The sequence below is a fragment of the Arachis ipaensis genome, chromosome B10 (genome assembly GCF_059453495.1).
Source record: "Arachis ipaensis isolate K30076 ecotype BB chromosome B10, ASM5945349v1, whole genome shotgun sequence".
In the NCBI taxonomy this organism is placed as follows: domain Eukaryota; kingdom Viridiplantae; phylum Streptophyta; class Magnoliopsida; order Fabales; family Fabaceae; genus Arachis; species Arachis ipaensis.
The window spans coordinates 71,911,787-71,928,124 of NC_142435.1; the positions used below are offsets into that span (position 1 = coordinate 71,911,787).

At 39.0% G+C, this 16,338-nt stretch overlaps 1 non-coding gene across 1 annotated transcript; it reads left to right on the forward strand.

Moving 5' to 3' along the window:
* The first annotated feature begins 1,662 nt into the window (after positions 1-1,662).
* On the forward strand, positions 1,663-1,770 carry LOC148580389 (small nucleolar RNA R71). The gene has a single exon (XR_015896368.1). It is a non-coding gene; the product is annotated as a small nucleolar RNA R71 (small nucleolar RNA).
* The last annotated feature ends 14,568 nt before the right edge of the window (positions 1,771-16,338 follow it).

Sequence of the window (16,338 nt, forward strand, 5' to 3'; positions counted from 1 at the left end):
CTAATTTGAACTTCGAGGTCTTCAGGAATGGTCTTCCGAGTAGGATTGATGATGGCTTCTCTGAGTCATTTTGGGGCATCTCCAGGATATAAAAATCAATGGGAAATGTGAGCCCCTTAATGCCCACTAATAGATCTTCAGCAACTCCAGCCACTGTAATAATGATTTTATCTGCTAACACAGAACAAGCTGCCGACCATTTTAAGGGAGGGAGCCTCAAAATATCATATATAGACAAAGGCATTATACTCACACATGCTCCTAAATCACACATGCAGTCAGAAAATACTACACCACCAATAGTACAATTAACCATACATGGACCTGGGTCACTACACTTTTCAGGTAAACCTCCTATTAAAGCAGATATGGAACTTCCTAAAGGAATAGTTTCTAATTCATTAATTTTGTCTTATGTATACATAAATCTTTTAGAAACTTTGCATATTTAGGTACCTGTTGAATAACATCAAAAAGGGGAACAGTCACCTCAACCTTTTTGAATATTTCTACCATTTTGGGATCAGGTTCCAGCTGCTTCCTGGGCTTCCTTGCAAGTTGTGGAAATGGAATAGGAGTGGCGTTTTCTACAGTGTATGCGCCCTTTGGTTCTTCTTCCTGTGATTGAGCTTCTTCTTTTTCAGACATGTCCTGTATGTCTTCTTCCTCTTCAACATCTTTTATTTCCACCACCTCTTCAGCTGAGGCGTGTTCTGGTGGGCTTGGCTCCTCCTGATTCCTCTCCTACAGTGTGGTTCCGGACCTTAGGGTGATGGCATTGATGCCACCCTTTGGATTGGGTAATGGTTGAGAAGAGATTCCACTGGAGCTCAAAGGCTGGTTATTGGAGTTATTCATTGATCCAATCTGTGAGACAAGAGCTTGCAAGGTATAGTTCAGACCATTTAGTGTAGCGTAAAGGTTATTTTCCATGGCCTGTTGTCTCTGATCAATAGATTGTAGTAACTCATCATTAGCAGATGAAGAAGGATAAGTAATTTGAGAGGTCTGCTGTTGGGTATTCTATGGTCCTTAGGATTGCCTCAGGTAAGGTGCTCTGTAAGGTTGGTTCTGGTTCTGCTGTCTGTTGTTATTATTATTCCACCTCTGATTTCCCTGATTGTCTCTGCCTCCTCTGTTATTGTTGTCCCTCCAATTTTGGTTAGAATTGTCCTACAATCCATGGCTGTAACTGCCACCTTGATTGTACCCTTGGTTGGGGTGGTCATAGAAGTTATGAGTGGCTACTACGGTGTTGTCTTTCTGCTGGAGCTACGGACATTCATCAGTATAATGGCTATAATCAGCACAGACTCCGCAAACTTTCTGTGGGACTAACTGTTGGCTTTGCTGTGGTGGAGAAGGTTGAGCTTGCTGAACTTGTTGTTGATTCAATTGCATCTGCTTTAGTAAGTTGGTCATTTCACAGATACTCTGAGTTAGAGCAGCAGTCTCTTTGCAAGAGGATATTTCTGCAACAGCTTTTGAACGACCTTGTTTCTGCCTGTGATTCCGAGTAGATTCAGCTAAGTCACTGATCAATTGCCATGCCTCATCAGTGGTCTTATACTTTTTCATAGACCCATTGCTAGCACTTTCCAATGTGGTCTTATCTTGGGGCCTCATGCCCTGTGTGACGTAACCGAGCAACACTATCTTGTCAATCATATGGTGTGGGCATGCTTCCAGAAGATTATTGAAGCGCTCCCAGTATTCATAGAGAGTCTCGGATTCATCCTGAACAATCATGGAAATGTCTTTTCTCAGTTTATCAGTAACTTCAGCTGGAAAGAACTTTTCCAAAAATTCTCTTCTAAGTGTATCCCAGTCGGATACAGTTGCTGCGGGTTGAGTGTAGTACCACTCTCTTGCCTTTCCCTCAAGAGAGAATGGGAAGGCTTTTAACAAGATTGAAGTTTCATCTACACCATCACGCCTGACAGTAGAACTGGCTGCTTGGAAATCTCTCAGGTGCTTGATAGGCTCTTGAGCAGGTAAGCCATGAAACTTGGGCATCAAATTGAGCAGTGCAGTCTTTATTTCAAAATCTGTATCCATCGTTGGGTGATGTGCTTGAAACTGTTGCATTGAAAAATTAGGGGCTCCAGCCTCCTGGATAGTAACTCTTCTAGGTGCTGCCATGTCACCTGCACGTAAATCAACCGAATCAGTAGAACGGGGGCCGGTTTCTTCCTCAAGTGACGTTTCAGATCCGCCCTCAGAGAGGGCTAACCGACGCCGAGCTTGCCTTATTCGTGAAATAGTTCTTTCAATCTCAAGATCGAATGCTGGCAAGCTTGGATCAGGAAGTGAATACGTCATCTAACGAAAGAAACATGCAGCTCATAGTAGCAAAATAAAATAAAATGCAAATAAATAAATTCCAATCAATAACTTAGCACTCTATTGCAACTCCCCGGCAACGGCGCCAAAAATTGACGTGGCAGAAATTGGCGAGTTAAGAATTGTTATAAGATATGCATTGCAAGTATAGTTCTCAAACAACCAGAAATTCGCCTATCAATTTAGAAGGGTTGTCACAAAAATTAAAATTAAAATACTGGGAGTATGAATCCCAGGTCGTCTCCCAACGAGTTGCAGAAAGGTGTGCTATTTTATTAATCAGATGTTTTCAAAAATGAATTGAGTTGATGAACAGGAAATTAAATTAGAGAATTTATGTGATTTAAATAAAAGCCTTGACTGGGAGTAGATTAGCTGGAAGCCCTATTCTTGTTGGAATACTCTCAAGATTAATTGACAATTGAAGGTTATTCTGTTTAGTTATCCCTTACTAAGTAAGGGAAAGTCAAACAAGTTGGAATGTTATTTCTATTCACAAGTTCCAATCCGCTTAATTAAAAGGGATTGGTGTCAGTGACTAGAGGGCAATCCAACAATAAACCCAATTACAACTTTTCTTTTAAGCATTCCAACTCAAGGTCTTCCTTTCAATCAACTCCCAATCAAGTTATGGAACTACTCGCTCATCGTGAATGTAGAATTCATAACATAGGAACGGGAATTAAAGAAAGACATGATAAATAATAATCAAAGAAATCAATTAAAAATAAAAGTAATTCTTGTATTAATAAATTCTAAAATAATCCAATAGTGAAATTGAATAAATTAAGGTCATGGAAGAGTAAGAGACAAGTAAAGAGAATGAACTAGAATGACGAAGTGTTGCTGAGGCAATAACTCTTCTCAATATCCCAATGCAAAAACAATAATAATTGAAATCCTAAGAACTATGAATGTGTAGAGAGAAAAACCTAGAGGAGGAGTAAAACTAGATCTAAAAACTAAAACTGTGTAGAATGAATGTTCTCTCCCATTTCTGCATGTTTCCTGGCTCTAGTTTGCTTTTCTGGGCCGAAAATTGGGTCAAAACAGGGCCCAAAATCGCCCCCAGCTAATTCTGCAGATTATGCAGATCGCACATGTCACACGATCGCGTCATTCATGTGGACGCGTCATTCAGCCTTTGCTTTGCCACGCGTGCGCATCGTCCACGCCTTCGCGTCACTGATGCAGTTTCCAATCCGCGTGGTCGCATGAGCCATGCGTCCGCGTCACTGCAATTTCCTCTATATTGCCCGACCGCGTGAGCCATGCGTCCGCGTCACTTCTCGCTGGTCATCTCCTCAATTTCTTGTGTTCCTTCCAATTTTGCAAGCTTCCTTTCCAATCTCCAACTCATTCATGCCCTATAAAGCCTGAAACACTTAACACACAGATCACGGCATCGAATGGAATAAAGGAGAATTAAAATACATAATTAAAAGTCTCTAGGAAATAAGTTTTCAACCATAAAGCATTTTTAGGAAGGAATTATAAATGCATGCTTTTTTTTAATGAAAAAGTGGGTAAAGAGTTGATAAAACCACACAATTAAACACAATATAAACCATAAATTAATGGTTTATCAAGGGGACACTAAAGGGGCATGGCACGCCAGGCTGGGCGTGGCACGCCTAACCCATCACCTACTGTGGGCGTGCCACTTGAGCCAAGGGGCATGGCATGCCAGCTCATCACTCCAGGAGGAACCATTACTATGGCGTGCCACTTAGTATCGAAGGCGTGGCACGCCGGCTCTAACAAGTCACTTGGGTGTGCCACTTGAGGAACCAGGCGTGGCACACCAAGATTGAGAAGTCTACAAAAGTATAGGCGTGCCACTTGAATAGCATGGCATGGCACGCTGGTACAAAACTCCAGAGAAAGGAGTTGAAGGCCAATGATGTCTGGGCGTGCCCCTTGAGGTCGAAGGCATGGCACACCAGGCTCTCAATCTCACTTAGGCGTGCCACTTGAGCAACCAGGTGTGGCACGCCAATGCACAAAGAGGCCAAAGCAAGGGCTGGGTGTGCCATTTGGTATTGAAGGCGTGGCACGCTAGTCCAAGAATCTCACTATGGCGTGCCACTTGAGTACTGGGCGTTGCACGCCAGCTCCTGTAACCAAGGCAAGATCAAGGGCGTGGCACGCCAGCCTCTAGGCGTGGCACGCTGGTACAAGTTTTCAGAGAGGATGAAGGAGGCCAAACACATGGGCGTGCCAGTTGGTATCGAGGGTGTGGCACGCCACCCACTATTCCTCACTTAGGCGTACCACTTGAACCTCAGGCGTGGCACGCCATTGTCATCCAGAAAGTAAGAGCGATTGGGGCGTGCCACTTGAGTCCGTGGCATGGCACGCCAAACAGAAGGATCACTTGCCTCCAAAGGGCTGTGGCATGCCAGACCTTGGGCGTGCCACGCCAGTTCAACTTTCCAGAGAGCTTGATCAAGCATACAACATGGGCGTGGCATGCCAGACCCTAGGCGTGCCACGCTAGTTCAAATTTCCAGAGGCAAGAAGAAGAGAAAAAAAGCTAGGGCGTGCCACTTGAGCTCGAAGGCGTGGCATGCCATGCTACATGGGCATTAAAAGACCCTGGGCGTGCCACTTGAGTTTGAAGGCGTGGCACACCATGGGTGTTACTGAAGAAGAGCGTGCCACTTGAGGGACTGGGCGTGGTACGCCAAGCCAGAATTGAAAGAGCACGTGACACGCCACTGAAGCGCCAACCACACGCCAGCTGGGAAGTCATGCTTATTGAGTTTCTTTTCCCTCCAAATTGTAATTTTCCTTTTTCACTTTTGTAATTCTTTTATTTTAAGAGCTAGGAGTAGTATAAATACCCCCAAGAAGTACAGAAGAGGGGGTTAAGCAGTTAAAGAGATTAGTTTTCGATTCACTTTTACACTTCATCATCTTCCTTACTTTGGAGTACTTTTCCTTAAGCTATGAGTAGCTAAATTCCCTCTCATTGAGAAAGGGAGCTCTATTGTACTTAATGGATTGCTGATAGTAAAATTCTTCTTCTCCTCATCTTCTCTTTGATTTGCTAGAAGGAATTTCGTTTCTAATGCTTAGTGTTCAATTATCTTAGGAAAGAGATTGAATGCAAAATGGGTTTCATGGGAACCTTGGGAAAGGAAACATGAAACCATGCTTGAAATCCCTTCTCACACTTGAGTAGGATCTGGGTTTTGGTGTTTGGATATGGTGACATATAATCCTCCCTCTACTTGGACCTATGATGATGTGTGGTATAATCAGGGACTAAGCATATCTCTCTTCATGAACAATTAGACCAAGGAATTGGCTATTGATCAAGATCTGAGAGATTGAGTCACCAAGGGATTGGGGCTCAATTAATCATGATTGCCAAGAGGTCAATGAGTTGCATGATTGAAGAGGATATAAGCTGAAATTGATCAAAAGAGACAACATCTCCTGATCTCAATGAATTTCCCCATTCTTATCTACCACTTTCTTTATAACTTGCTTTTACATTCTGCAATTTCCCATTCCCATTTACAATTAAGCCATTTATGATTCTGCACTTTACATTCTGTCGTTTCTATTTCTGCACTTTATTGCTTCCCTTTACATTTTAGCCATTTACATTTTTGTCATTTATAATTCTGCAAATCACAATATATCTATTTCGCTTGACTAATTCATCAATTGATTAAAATTGCTCAAATTTGCCAATCTCTGTGGATATGATCCCACTCCACTGTGGGTTATTACTTGACGATAATTTTGGTGCGCTTGCCAAAAGAACTAATTCACCATTTTTTGAATGGGGGTGTGAATTGGACTCATCAAGTTTTATGGCGCCGTTGCCGGGGATTGGCTTAAATTTGACAGTGATTAAATTGATTGGAGAACCAGATTAAGCAATTTAATTTCCTTTTTATTTTATTTTATTTTTTTATCTTTTATGTACTTTTTAATTTTCTTTCATCTCTGCTCTGATTTCTATTTCTTTTCCTTTGATTATTTTAGTCATCCATTGTCCATATTTCCACTCTTCTAACTGTTTGATTAATTGCATCAACAAAGCTAACCACTAATCTCAACAAGATTTTTCTTACTTCACTTGTTCTCTGCTGGTTATTTGCCAAGTGTATGACAGGTAGAAGAGGAGAGACTTCATCTCCCATTGATAGCGAAATTGAGAGGACCTTCTTTAGACTAAGGAGGGAAGCAAGAGGCAAAGGCATAGTTGGAGAGGAACTAGTGGAGGAAGATCTGCAAACCACCATGGATGATGAAGTACAGGACAGTGTTGGAGGAGATATTGGAAATCATGTTGGACAAGAGAGGAGAGTCTTAGGCTCCTATATCAATCCAAATCCAAGAAATTGTGGCAGTAGCATCCTAAAGCCAACAATTCATGCTAACAATTTTGAGTTGAAACCTCAGCTCATCACACTTCTCCAGAATAATTGTTCATATGGAGGAAGTACTCAAGAAGACCCTAATCAACATCTCAACACATTCCTGACGATATGTGATACTGTAAAGTCCAATGTGGTACATGACGTCGGGATTTTTGCCAGTAAAGAATTTCATAAAAACAGTCACGTTGTAGATATAGTCTCTAAACCGACAAAAATCCCTTCGTACAAACGTTTTGGTTGTCACAAGTAACAAACCCCTTAAAAAATTGTTAACAGAGTATTCAAACCTCGGGTCGTCTTCTCAAGGAACTGCAAGGAAGTATGTTCTTATTATTGGCTATAAAGGTTGTAATCGGGGTTTAGAAGGTGAGAAGCAAGTGATTTGAATGACAAGTAAAGTAAATGGCAATTAAAATAAATAAATACTGTAAAGCAACGTTTGGCAAGGTAAGAGAAATTGGAAGTCCAACTTGGTTATCTCCCTCAACAATAATAAAAGTTGAATCTAAATTCCACTTAGTTAACCTTTACTAAAGTAAAGGAAAGTCAAGGGACTAATTAGTTTGACCTTCGAATCCTATTTATTTCCTAAGAAAAAGTTGGGATTATTGAAGTTCAGTTCAATTAGTAAGATAACGATTATCAATTATGTTGAGTTTGATAAATGTTGAGTTACTGATTTCTTAACCAAGACCAAAAAGGGAAAAAGTAAATTGCTGGAATAGAATATCTTCAAATTGGAAACAATGGTAACACAAATTAAAGAGAAAGCAATCAATAACTGAAATACCTCAAATATCATTAATTCAAATAACAATCTGTAACATGGAATAATTCATAAATTAAATTATAAAAGTAAATAATCAACTCAAGTGCTGGAATAAATAAATAAAAGTGAAAAGGGAATCTTAAAACAAGAAATATAAAACCTGGATCGAGAGTCACTCTTAAAAACTAAGAGAAGTCCTAAATCCTAATCCTAAGAGAGAGAGGAGAGAACCTGTAACAACCCCGGTTTTCGAGAACGCGAAATCTTTTCTGAAAGTACGGATTTCTCCGGAAGATCAGTAAGGGGAAAACCTTTGATATATCATCAAGTATCTCAATCCTCATTGTTATTATGTCATCTTTAAGTTAGAACATTTTCCGAGACAATCTCGATAACGCGGTCACGAAGAACCTGGTTTTTGAACCGTATCGGTTAGAAGTTTTGATTTGGTTTTTTTGTAAATAGTCTCAGTTTGACGAACCGGACTCGATTTATGATAGAAGAGAGATAATAGGATGATATTATCATTATATTAGTATTAGAAGCTTCTTGAATAATATTATAAGGTTACCTGGTCAGTTTTAGTTAAAAACAGAAAATCAGTTTAACCGGGTTTACGGTTTACTGGTGCAGCTTAGCACCAACACTCTCTGATGAATTTAGCAATGCTAAGGCCTCGTTATACATGTACTATTATCATAATAAATATGTTACTAGTGTCATTTATGCTAGTATCTCAGAAAATAATTTTTAGAGATGTTTTTACGAGTGTTCCGATACACCTAGTTTTAGTAGTTGTACACCAGAGATATTTTAATATTATTTTAATCCACCTCCAAGCCAACCAATCACAACTCACCTTACACCCCCAAGACCTCCAAGGCTGTCTCATTTCATCATTTTGGCCGAAAATAACTAGAGAGAAAAGAGAGAAACTTTCATGAACACTTAATCTTCAAAGCTTGATTTCTTCTGAACTAAAACTCAAATCAAAACTCCGATTTCACCAAAATGATCCTCTCTTCTTCCTCTACTTAACCATGTAACTTATCAAGGATGGAAGTAAGGTGAGATGGCTGTTCCTTTCCCATTTCAATTCGGTTTTCAAGGAAAACCATGCAAAACATGTGTTTTCTTGATGTTCTTCCTTAGGAATCATGCTTAAGTTGACTTGAGGGCCAAGAAACGTGAATTTCCAGCAAGTCTAAGGTGAGATATCTCTTCCTAACATACTGAGTGAGATTTGGTGAATTGAGAGTTTTTGGATTTAAAGTTGTTCTTGATGTGATTTAGGAGGAAAAAGTGCTTAAGGACCACCTGAAAGTTTAACCGAATTAGGAGCAGCAAAACCAGGTAGGGTGTCACGAAATTAATCCTGATTATTTTTGTTTGAGTTGTGTGAATGTTGTATAAATTTGGTGTGCTAAAAATTGGTTGCTTATATGATTGATTCTTGGTGAAAATTTGGTGAAATTTTGATGAAATATGATGAAATTCAAGCTTTAAAGTTCATGTTCTTGGGGCAGCTGGAAAAACGAAACCCTAAGCTTAAATTGAGGTTCAATTTGTGTTGAAATCATGTAGAAAAGATGGGGTTTTAGTGGCTGCTAATTTATTATGAATTATAGTAAAAATCGGTTGCTGAAAAGATTGAAAAACGGGTAAAAACAGAGAAGGAATCTGAAGAATTTATGAAGAACATGGAGAACACTTTGAGTGTGATGAAGAACAATGAAAAACACCTTTTTTATTCATAAAAGGGCAAGGAAGTAATGAATTTGGTGTTTGGGGGGTTATTTAGTAATTTCTGAAAGTTAGGGTGGTAAAAGTAGAAATATTAAAAGTTACGGGTGGTAAAAAATGAATTTTAAAGGTTAAAAGTAAAAGTTTATTTAATTTTCGAAAATTTAATGATAAAATAATAAAAAATAATAAAATATTAAATAATAATATTTAATTAAAAATAATATTTTAATAAAAATAATAAAATAATGTAGAAATGGCAGTTTTTTGTAAAAGCTTTAGAAAGACAACTTTAAGCGCAAAATCTCATAATTACCTTCATAAAACACTTAGGGAGTGGTTAAAACATATTAGTGAGGCAAAGATAAATAAAAGATAAAAAGTTGAAGAAAAGATAAAAATCGAAGAAAAAGTTTGTAAAGTTTTAATGACAGAAAAACAGACAGAGACTAGTGAACGAACTAGGGCAACATAGTTAGTCCTGGAATTGCGAATAGGGTTAGGTATTATATAAAAAGTTAAACTGTTTCAGTATAGACTTAATGAACCTATATTTGGGACAGACTAACTATTCATACCGAAATTTACATAAGCTTTAAATACATACGTTAAACAGAGAAATCAGAGCAGAGTAAAGAAACAACAGAGAACAGAGTAACCAGAGCAGAATAAAGGGATACAGAGAAAAGAGAAACCAGAATAGAGTAAAGAGATACAAAGAGAAAAGAGTAATATGATAAAGAGAAATGGTTTGAGCCAAGATATTGTAAAAGTGAAAGATGTAAAGTTTGTATAGTATGATTGAACAGAGAAAGAAAGAGGTACTGCATAAGAATGTGAGAATGATGATGAATGATGATAATGAGAATGATTATGTGATGATTTGTTGCTTGAGGCAACCCAAGAGATATTTATTTGTTGCTTGAGGCAACCCAAGAGATGTGTTTATTCATTTGTTGCGTTAAGGCAACTCCAGATATACTTGTATGATCATCTGCTGCAGTGAGGCAGTCAGATAGATAATGGTGTGATCACTGAGAATGCTTTCCTATGGTACAGATCCATATTTTATTTCTGTAAGGCAGAGGGGTTATTTCCTGCTACAGAAGTACCGTGACCACCTGTTCCATTTCTGTAGTGGCAGAGGGGTTATTTCCTGTATACAGAAGGTGTGTCGGCGTACATCCCTGCAGTGGCAGATGTGTTATTTCCTGCGTGCAGTGGACCCTGTGGTGGCAGAGGGGTTATTTCCTGTACACAGGGGTATAGCCAATAGGAAAGCCTTATCCAGACAGAGGTTACTGGATAACGTCGGGAGCGGGTTAGTAACCGACAGATGAGCTCATTACCTGCACTATGGCTAGACATGCATTATACTTGGTTGCGCATTTCCTTTGTTATGTTTGTGGTATGAATGTATGCTTTCCTTGTTTGTATTCCATTCTCTGCGCTTGTGATATTTCCTTGTATTCTTCTGTTTGTGTTCTGCTATCTGTTTTCTCTATCTTCTCTACTTATCTGTGTTTTCTAGTTACTGCTTCCTTGTATTCTGCTAATAGTCTGCTAAACAACATAGAATTAATGAACGTAACTTATAACCCTGACCCTACTAAGAACTCCCCAGTTCTTACCCCTTCTCTCTCCCTTCCCCCTTCAGATGGAAGTAAGAGTACCTTACCATAGCTCACTGATGACCGTTTGCAAGAAGAGAATTTCTCTCTAGATAGTCTTCTGAGTCTCGGGTGAATATCTTTCTCTGATTATATGTAAATACTGTGAGATCAGCCAACATCTGCACCCCTTCGTATGCACACTTTAACCTAAATCCTGTGTACGAGATTCCTATTTTGTGGATACTTCATGAGGTACCAGAGAGACGTCCTGTGGAAAAGTCTGATCGTGCAGAGGAGTAGCAGATGATGTTCTATTTTGATGACGTTCCACCTGACTTGAGTTGTGAAGACTTAGAACGTACTTTCCCTCGCTTTAGTAGTTTAGAAGGACTAGGTGAGTATAGAGTCTAGGCTAGCCTAGGTGCCAGCTTAGGGACTTCTTGAACAGGTCAGGACCTGGGATGTTGTATGTATGTATGTATATGTATATAGTTATTATCTAGCTATACCTAGAGGTGTTCTAACTAAAGGTCTATACTCTAATAAAGGCTGGATAACTGAATGTTGCTAGCTACTTGTGATGTATTTATGTGTGGTTGCTTATAACTGTTTTATCTGTTATCAGCTGTGAGTTGATTATGAATGATTCCGTCTTTTAATCTAAATGTTTTCAAAAAAAAAAAAAAGTACCTCACTAACTAACTACGCTTTTAACAATGAATCAGGCTCATATAATAAATAATAGATAATAATTAGGATGACAAATTGGTAGCACTCAATTTCTGGTATGTCCTAGGCGTACTGAAAATTGGGTCGTTACAATTTGGTATCAGAGAAGTTCGTTCCCAGTAGAGCCTGGGGAGTGGACTGACTATGCTTCATTGCATACTCTGCTTGTGTGTCTCACGCCATTAGGGTATATTTAAGATACATTTGGCATGAATGTCTATGAGTGCTCATTTTGGGAATGTTCGTGCCTTACTTGAAATATTAAGACTGATCACCTTAATGTTGATTGTTTGGTGCGGATAGGACCTTAATGACTGCGAATAGACATAGTTTAATCGAGTTCCGAATGACGAATCGATGCGAGGCACAGCTATCCTCATAGCTGTTATGATCTCCATGGTTATGGTTATGTTATATTTGGATGCTGTAAGGAACGAACGCTTATTTTACTTGTGAGGAATCTGGACACATAGCTAAGATGTACCCCAGAAAGTTTTTTCGGAATCTAGTGCGAACCCAGCAACAAGGTCGAGTGTTTGCCATGACTGCTGATGATGCTATGCAATCAGACGCCCTGATCCAATGTCAGTGTATTGTCAAAGATCGATTTCTAACTATACTATATGACTCGGGTACATCGCATTCCTTTGTTTCTTTAACTGTTGCTCGTGAGTTGGGACTAGATTTCTCTAAGTTGAACTTTGATCTGATTGTCCATACACCTGCATCCCAAAATGCTTTGACAAGTTTAGTGTGCCTGCAAGTACCATTCACTATTAGGAACAGAACTTTTATACATGATCTAATCTGTTTGCCTCTATGTGATTTAGAAGTTATTCTAGGGTTAGATTGGTTATCTAAGTATCATGTTTTCCTTGATTGCTATGAAAGAACTGTTGTTATTCCGTCTGATAGTTTAGATATTAAACCATTTCTGTCTCATACTTTATATCGGAATTCTGTAAGAGTTGCATTAGACGGGAGTGATTGTGAGGGGTACGTTTTGTTAGCGGCTAGCTCGAATGATAGTGAACTAAGCTTAGAACGAATCCAAGTGGTGAAGGAATTTCCTGATATTTTCCCGGACGACATACCTGAGTTTCCTCCTCAACGAGAGATAGAATTCAGCATTGAACTTGTACCTGGAACCGGACCGATTTCCATAGCACCGTACCAGATGTCACCACTAGAACTTGCAGAGTTGAAGAAGCAGTTGGATGAGCTACTTGGAAAAAATTTTATTCGTCCCAGCGCATCACCTTGGGGAGCTCCAGTGTTGCTAGTAAAGAAGAAGGATGGTGGAATGTGACTTTGTGTAGATTACCGACAGTTAAATAAAGTCACTATCAAGAACAAGTACCCACTTCCACGAATAGATGACTTGATGGATCAGTTAAAAGGTGCAACTGTATTTTCAAAGATTGATTTGCAATCGGGCTATCACTAGATTCGAGTGAAAGAGTCAGATATACCGAAGACTGCATTTAGAACTCGATATGGTCACTATGAGTATACAGTTATGTCGTTTGGACTAACTAATGCTCCTGCGATTTTCATGGATTACATGAATCGTATTTTCCGTCCGTACCTTAATCAGTTCATAGTAGTCTTCATAGACGATATTCTCATCTATCGAAGACAGAAAGAGTGCATGAAGAGCATCTAAGGACTGTATTGCAGACACTGAGGACTCGGAAGTTATATGATAAACTATCAAAGTGCAAATTCTGGACAGCAAAGGTGGATGGAGTTCCTGAAGGACTATGATTTTAAGTTAAGTTATCACCCAGGAAAAGCGAACGTGGTGGCAGACGCTTTGAGCAGGAAGAATTTGAATATCTCTTGGATGATGATAAAGGAAGAAAAGTTACTCGCGGAATTTGAGGACCTTAAGTTGGCTATGACTGAGACGTTAAGTGGAGTCCGTTTGGCCCAATTGCATATAACACCAGATTTTAAGATTAGGATTCAGCAAGCACAAGCACAGGATTCAGAAATGATGACAATGCTGAGACGGATGAAAGTAGAGGAACCAGAAGCTGTAAGACTAGATCGTAGCAGCCTCTGGAGATATAATAACAGAATTTATGTGCCTAGCTCTGGAGATTTGCGGCAAAGGATTCTTGCAGAAGCTCATCAAAGTATATTTTCTATGCATCATGGAGTAACAAAGATGTATCAAGGATTAGAAATAAATGTTCTGGTAGCCGGGCCTGAAGAAAGAGGTAGCTGATTATGTCTCAAAATGTTTAACCTGCCAGAAGGTGAAGGTGGAACACCAGAAACCATCAAGAACCCTGCAACCCTTGGAAATACCATATTGGAAATAGGAGCAGATCACTATGGATTTTGTCACGGGATTGCCAAGGACCTCAACAGGACACGATTCTATTTGGGTGATTGTGGACAGGTTAACAGAATCAACACATTTTCTTCCGATTCGAGTTGACTATACTTTAGAAAGGCTAGCACGGCTATATATTCAAGAAATCGTACAATTGCACGGGATACCTTCGTCAATTGTTTCAGATCGAGATCCGAGGTTTACTTCCAGATTCTGGGGAGCTTTCCAGAAAGCTTTAGGAACAGAATTGCATATGAGTATAGCATACCATCCTCAGATAGACGGACAATTAGAGCGAACAATCTAGACATTGGAAGACATGTTAAGATCTTGTGTGATGGATAACCAGGGCAGTTGGGATAGGTATTTGCCATTGGTCGAGTTCGTCTACAACAACAGTTACCAACAAAGTATCGGGATGGCACCATATGAAGCTCTCTACGAAAGGAGATGTCAGACACCATTGTGTTGGAATGATGACGGAGAAGCTAGTGTCTTAGGTCCAGACTTAGTGGAAAAAACTACTGAGAAGATAAAGGGGATTCGCCAGAAGATCCAGACCGCACAGAGCCGTCAAAAGAGCTATGCCGATAATAGACGTAGACCCTTAGAGTTTAGTGAGGGAGATCATGTCTTTCTAGAAGTAACTTCGATTACTGGAATAGGTAGAGCCCTTAAGACTAAGAAGCTTAACCCACGATACATAGAACCTTTCCAAATACTTAAAAGAGTCGGTCTAGTAGCTTATCAAATAGCCCTTCCTCTTTATTTATCAAACCTTCATGATGTTTTTTTATGTCTCGCAACTTAAGAAATATGTTCCCGATGATAGTCACGTTTCACAACCAGAAACAGTACAGTTATAAAATGATTTGACATATCAAGCATCACCAGTTCAGATCATAGAAAGAAGCGATAAGCAGCTAAGAGGCAAGACTGTTCGCTTAGTCAAAGTAGCATGGGAACCAAGAGGAGAAAAAGAGCACACTTGGGAATTGAAAGATAAGATGAGAGCTGATTACTCGCATCTATTCTCAGGTAATTGAAATTTTGAGGACAAAATTTTCTTTTAGGAGGGTAGAATGTAACAACCCCGATTTTCGAGAACGCGAAATCTTTTCTGAAAGTACGGATTTCTCCGGAAGATCAGTAAGGGGAAAACCTTTGATATATCATCAAGTATCTCAATCCTCATTGTTATTATGTCATCTTTAAGTTAGAACATTTTCCGAGACAATCTCGATAACGCGGTCACGAAGAACCTGGTTTTTGAACCGTATCGGTTAGAAGTTTTGATTTGGTTTTTTGTAAATAGTCTCAGTCTGACGAACCGGACTCAATTTATGAGAGAAGAGAGATAATAGGATGATATTATCATTATATTAGTATTAGAAGCTTCTTGAATAATATTATAAGGTTACCTGGTCAGTTTTAGTTAAAAACAGTAAATCGGTTTAACCGGTTTACGGTTTACTGGTGCAGCTTAGCACCAACACTCTCTGATGAATTTAGCAATGCTAAGGCCTCATTATACATGTACTATTCTCATAATAAATATGTTACTAGTGTCATTTATGCTAGTAGCTCAGAAAATAATTTTTAGAGATGTTTTTACGAGTGTTCCGATACACCTAGTTTTAGTAGTTGTACACCAGAGATATTTTAATATTATTTTAATCCATCTCCAAGCCAACCAATCACAACTCACCTTACACCCCCATGACCTTCAAGGCTGTCTCATTTCATCATTTTGGCCGAAAATAACAAGAGAGAAAAGAGAGAAACTTTCATGAACACTTAATCTTCAAAGCTTGATTTCTTCTGAACTAAAACTCAAATCAAAACTCCAATTTCACCAAAATGATCCTCTCTTCTTCCTCTACATAACCATGTAACTTATCAAGGATGGAAATAAGGTGAGATGGCTGTTCCTTTCCCATTTCAATTCGGTTTTCAAGGAAAACCATGCAAAACAGTGTTTTCTTGATGTTCTTCCTTATGAATCATGCTTAAGTTGACTTGAGGGCCAAGAAACGTGAATTTCCAGCAAGTCTAAGGTGAGATATCTCTTCCTAACATACTGAGTGAGATTTGGTCAGTTGAGAGTTTTTGGATTTAAAGTTGTTCTTGATGTGATTTAGGAGGAAAAAGTGCTTAAGGACCACCTGAAAGTTTAACCGAATTAGGAGCAGCAAAACCAGGTAGGGTGTCACGAAATTAATATTGATTATTTGTGTTTGAGTTGTGTGAATGTTGTATAAATTGGCTGTGCTAAAAATTAGTTGCTTATATGATTGATTCTTGGTGAAAATTTGGTGAAATTTTGATGAAATTTGATGAAATTCAAGCTTTAAAGTTCATGTTCTTGGGGCAGCTGAAAAAACGAAACCATAAGCT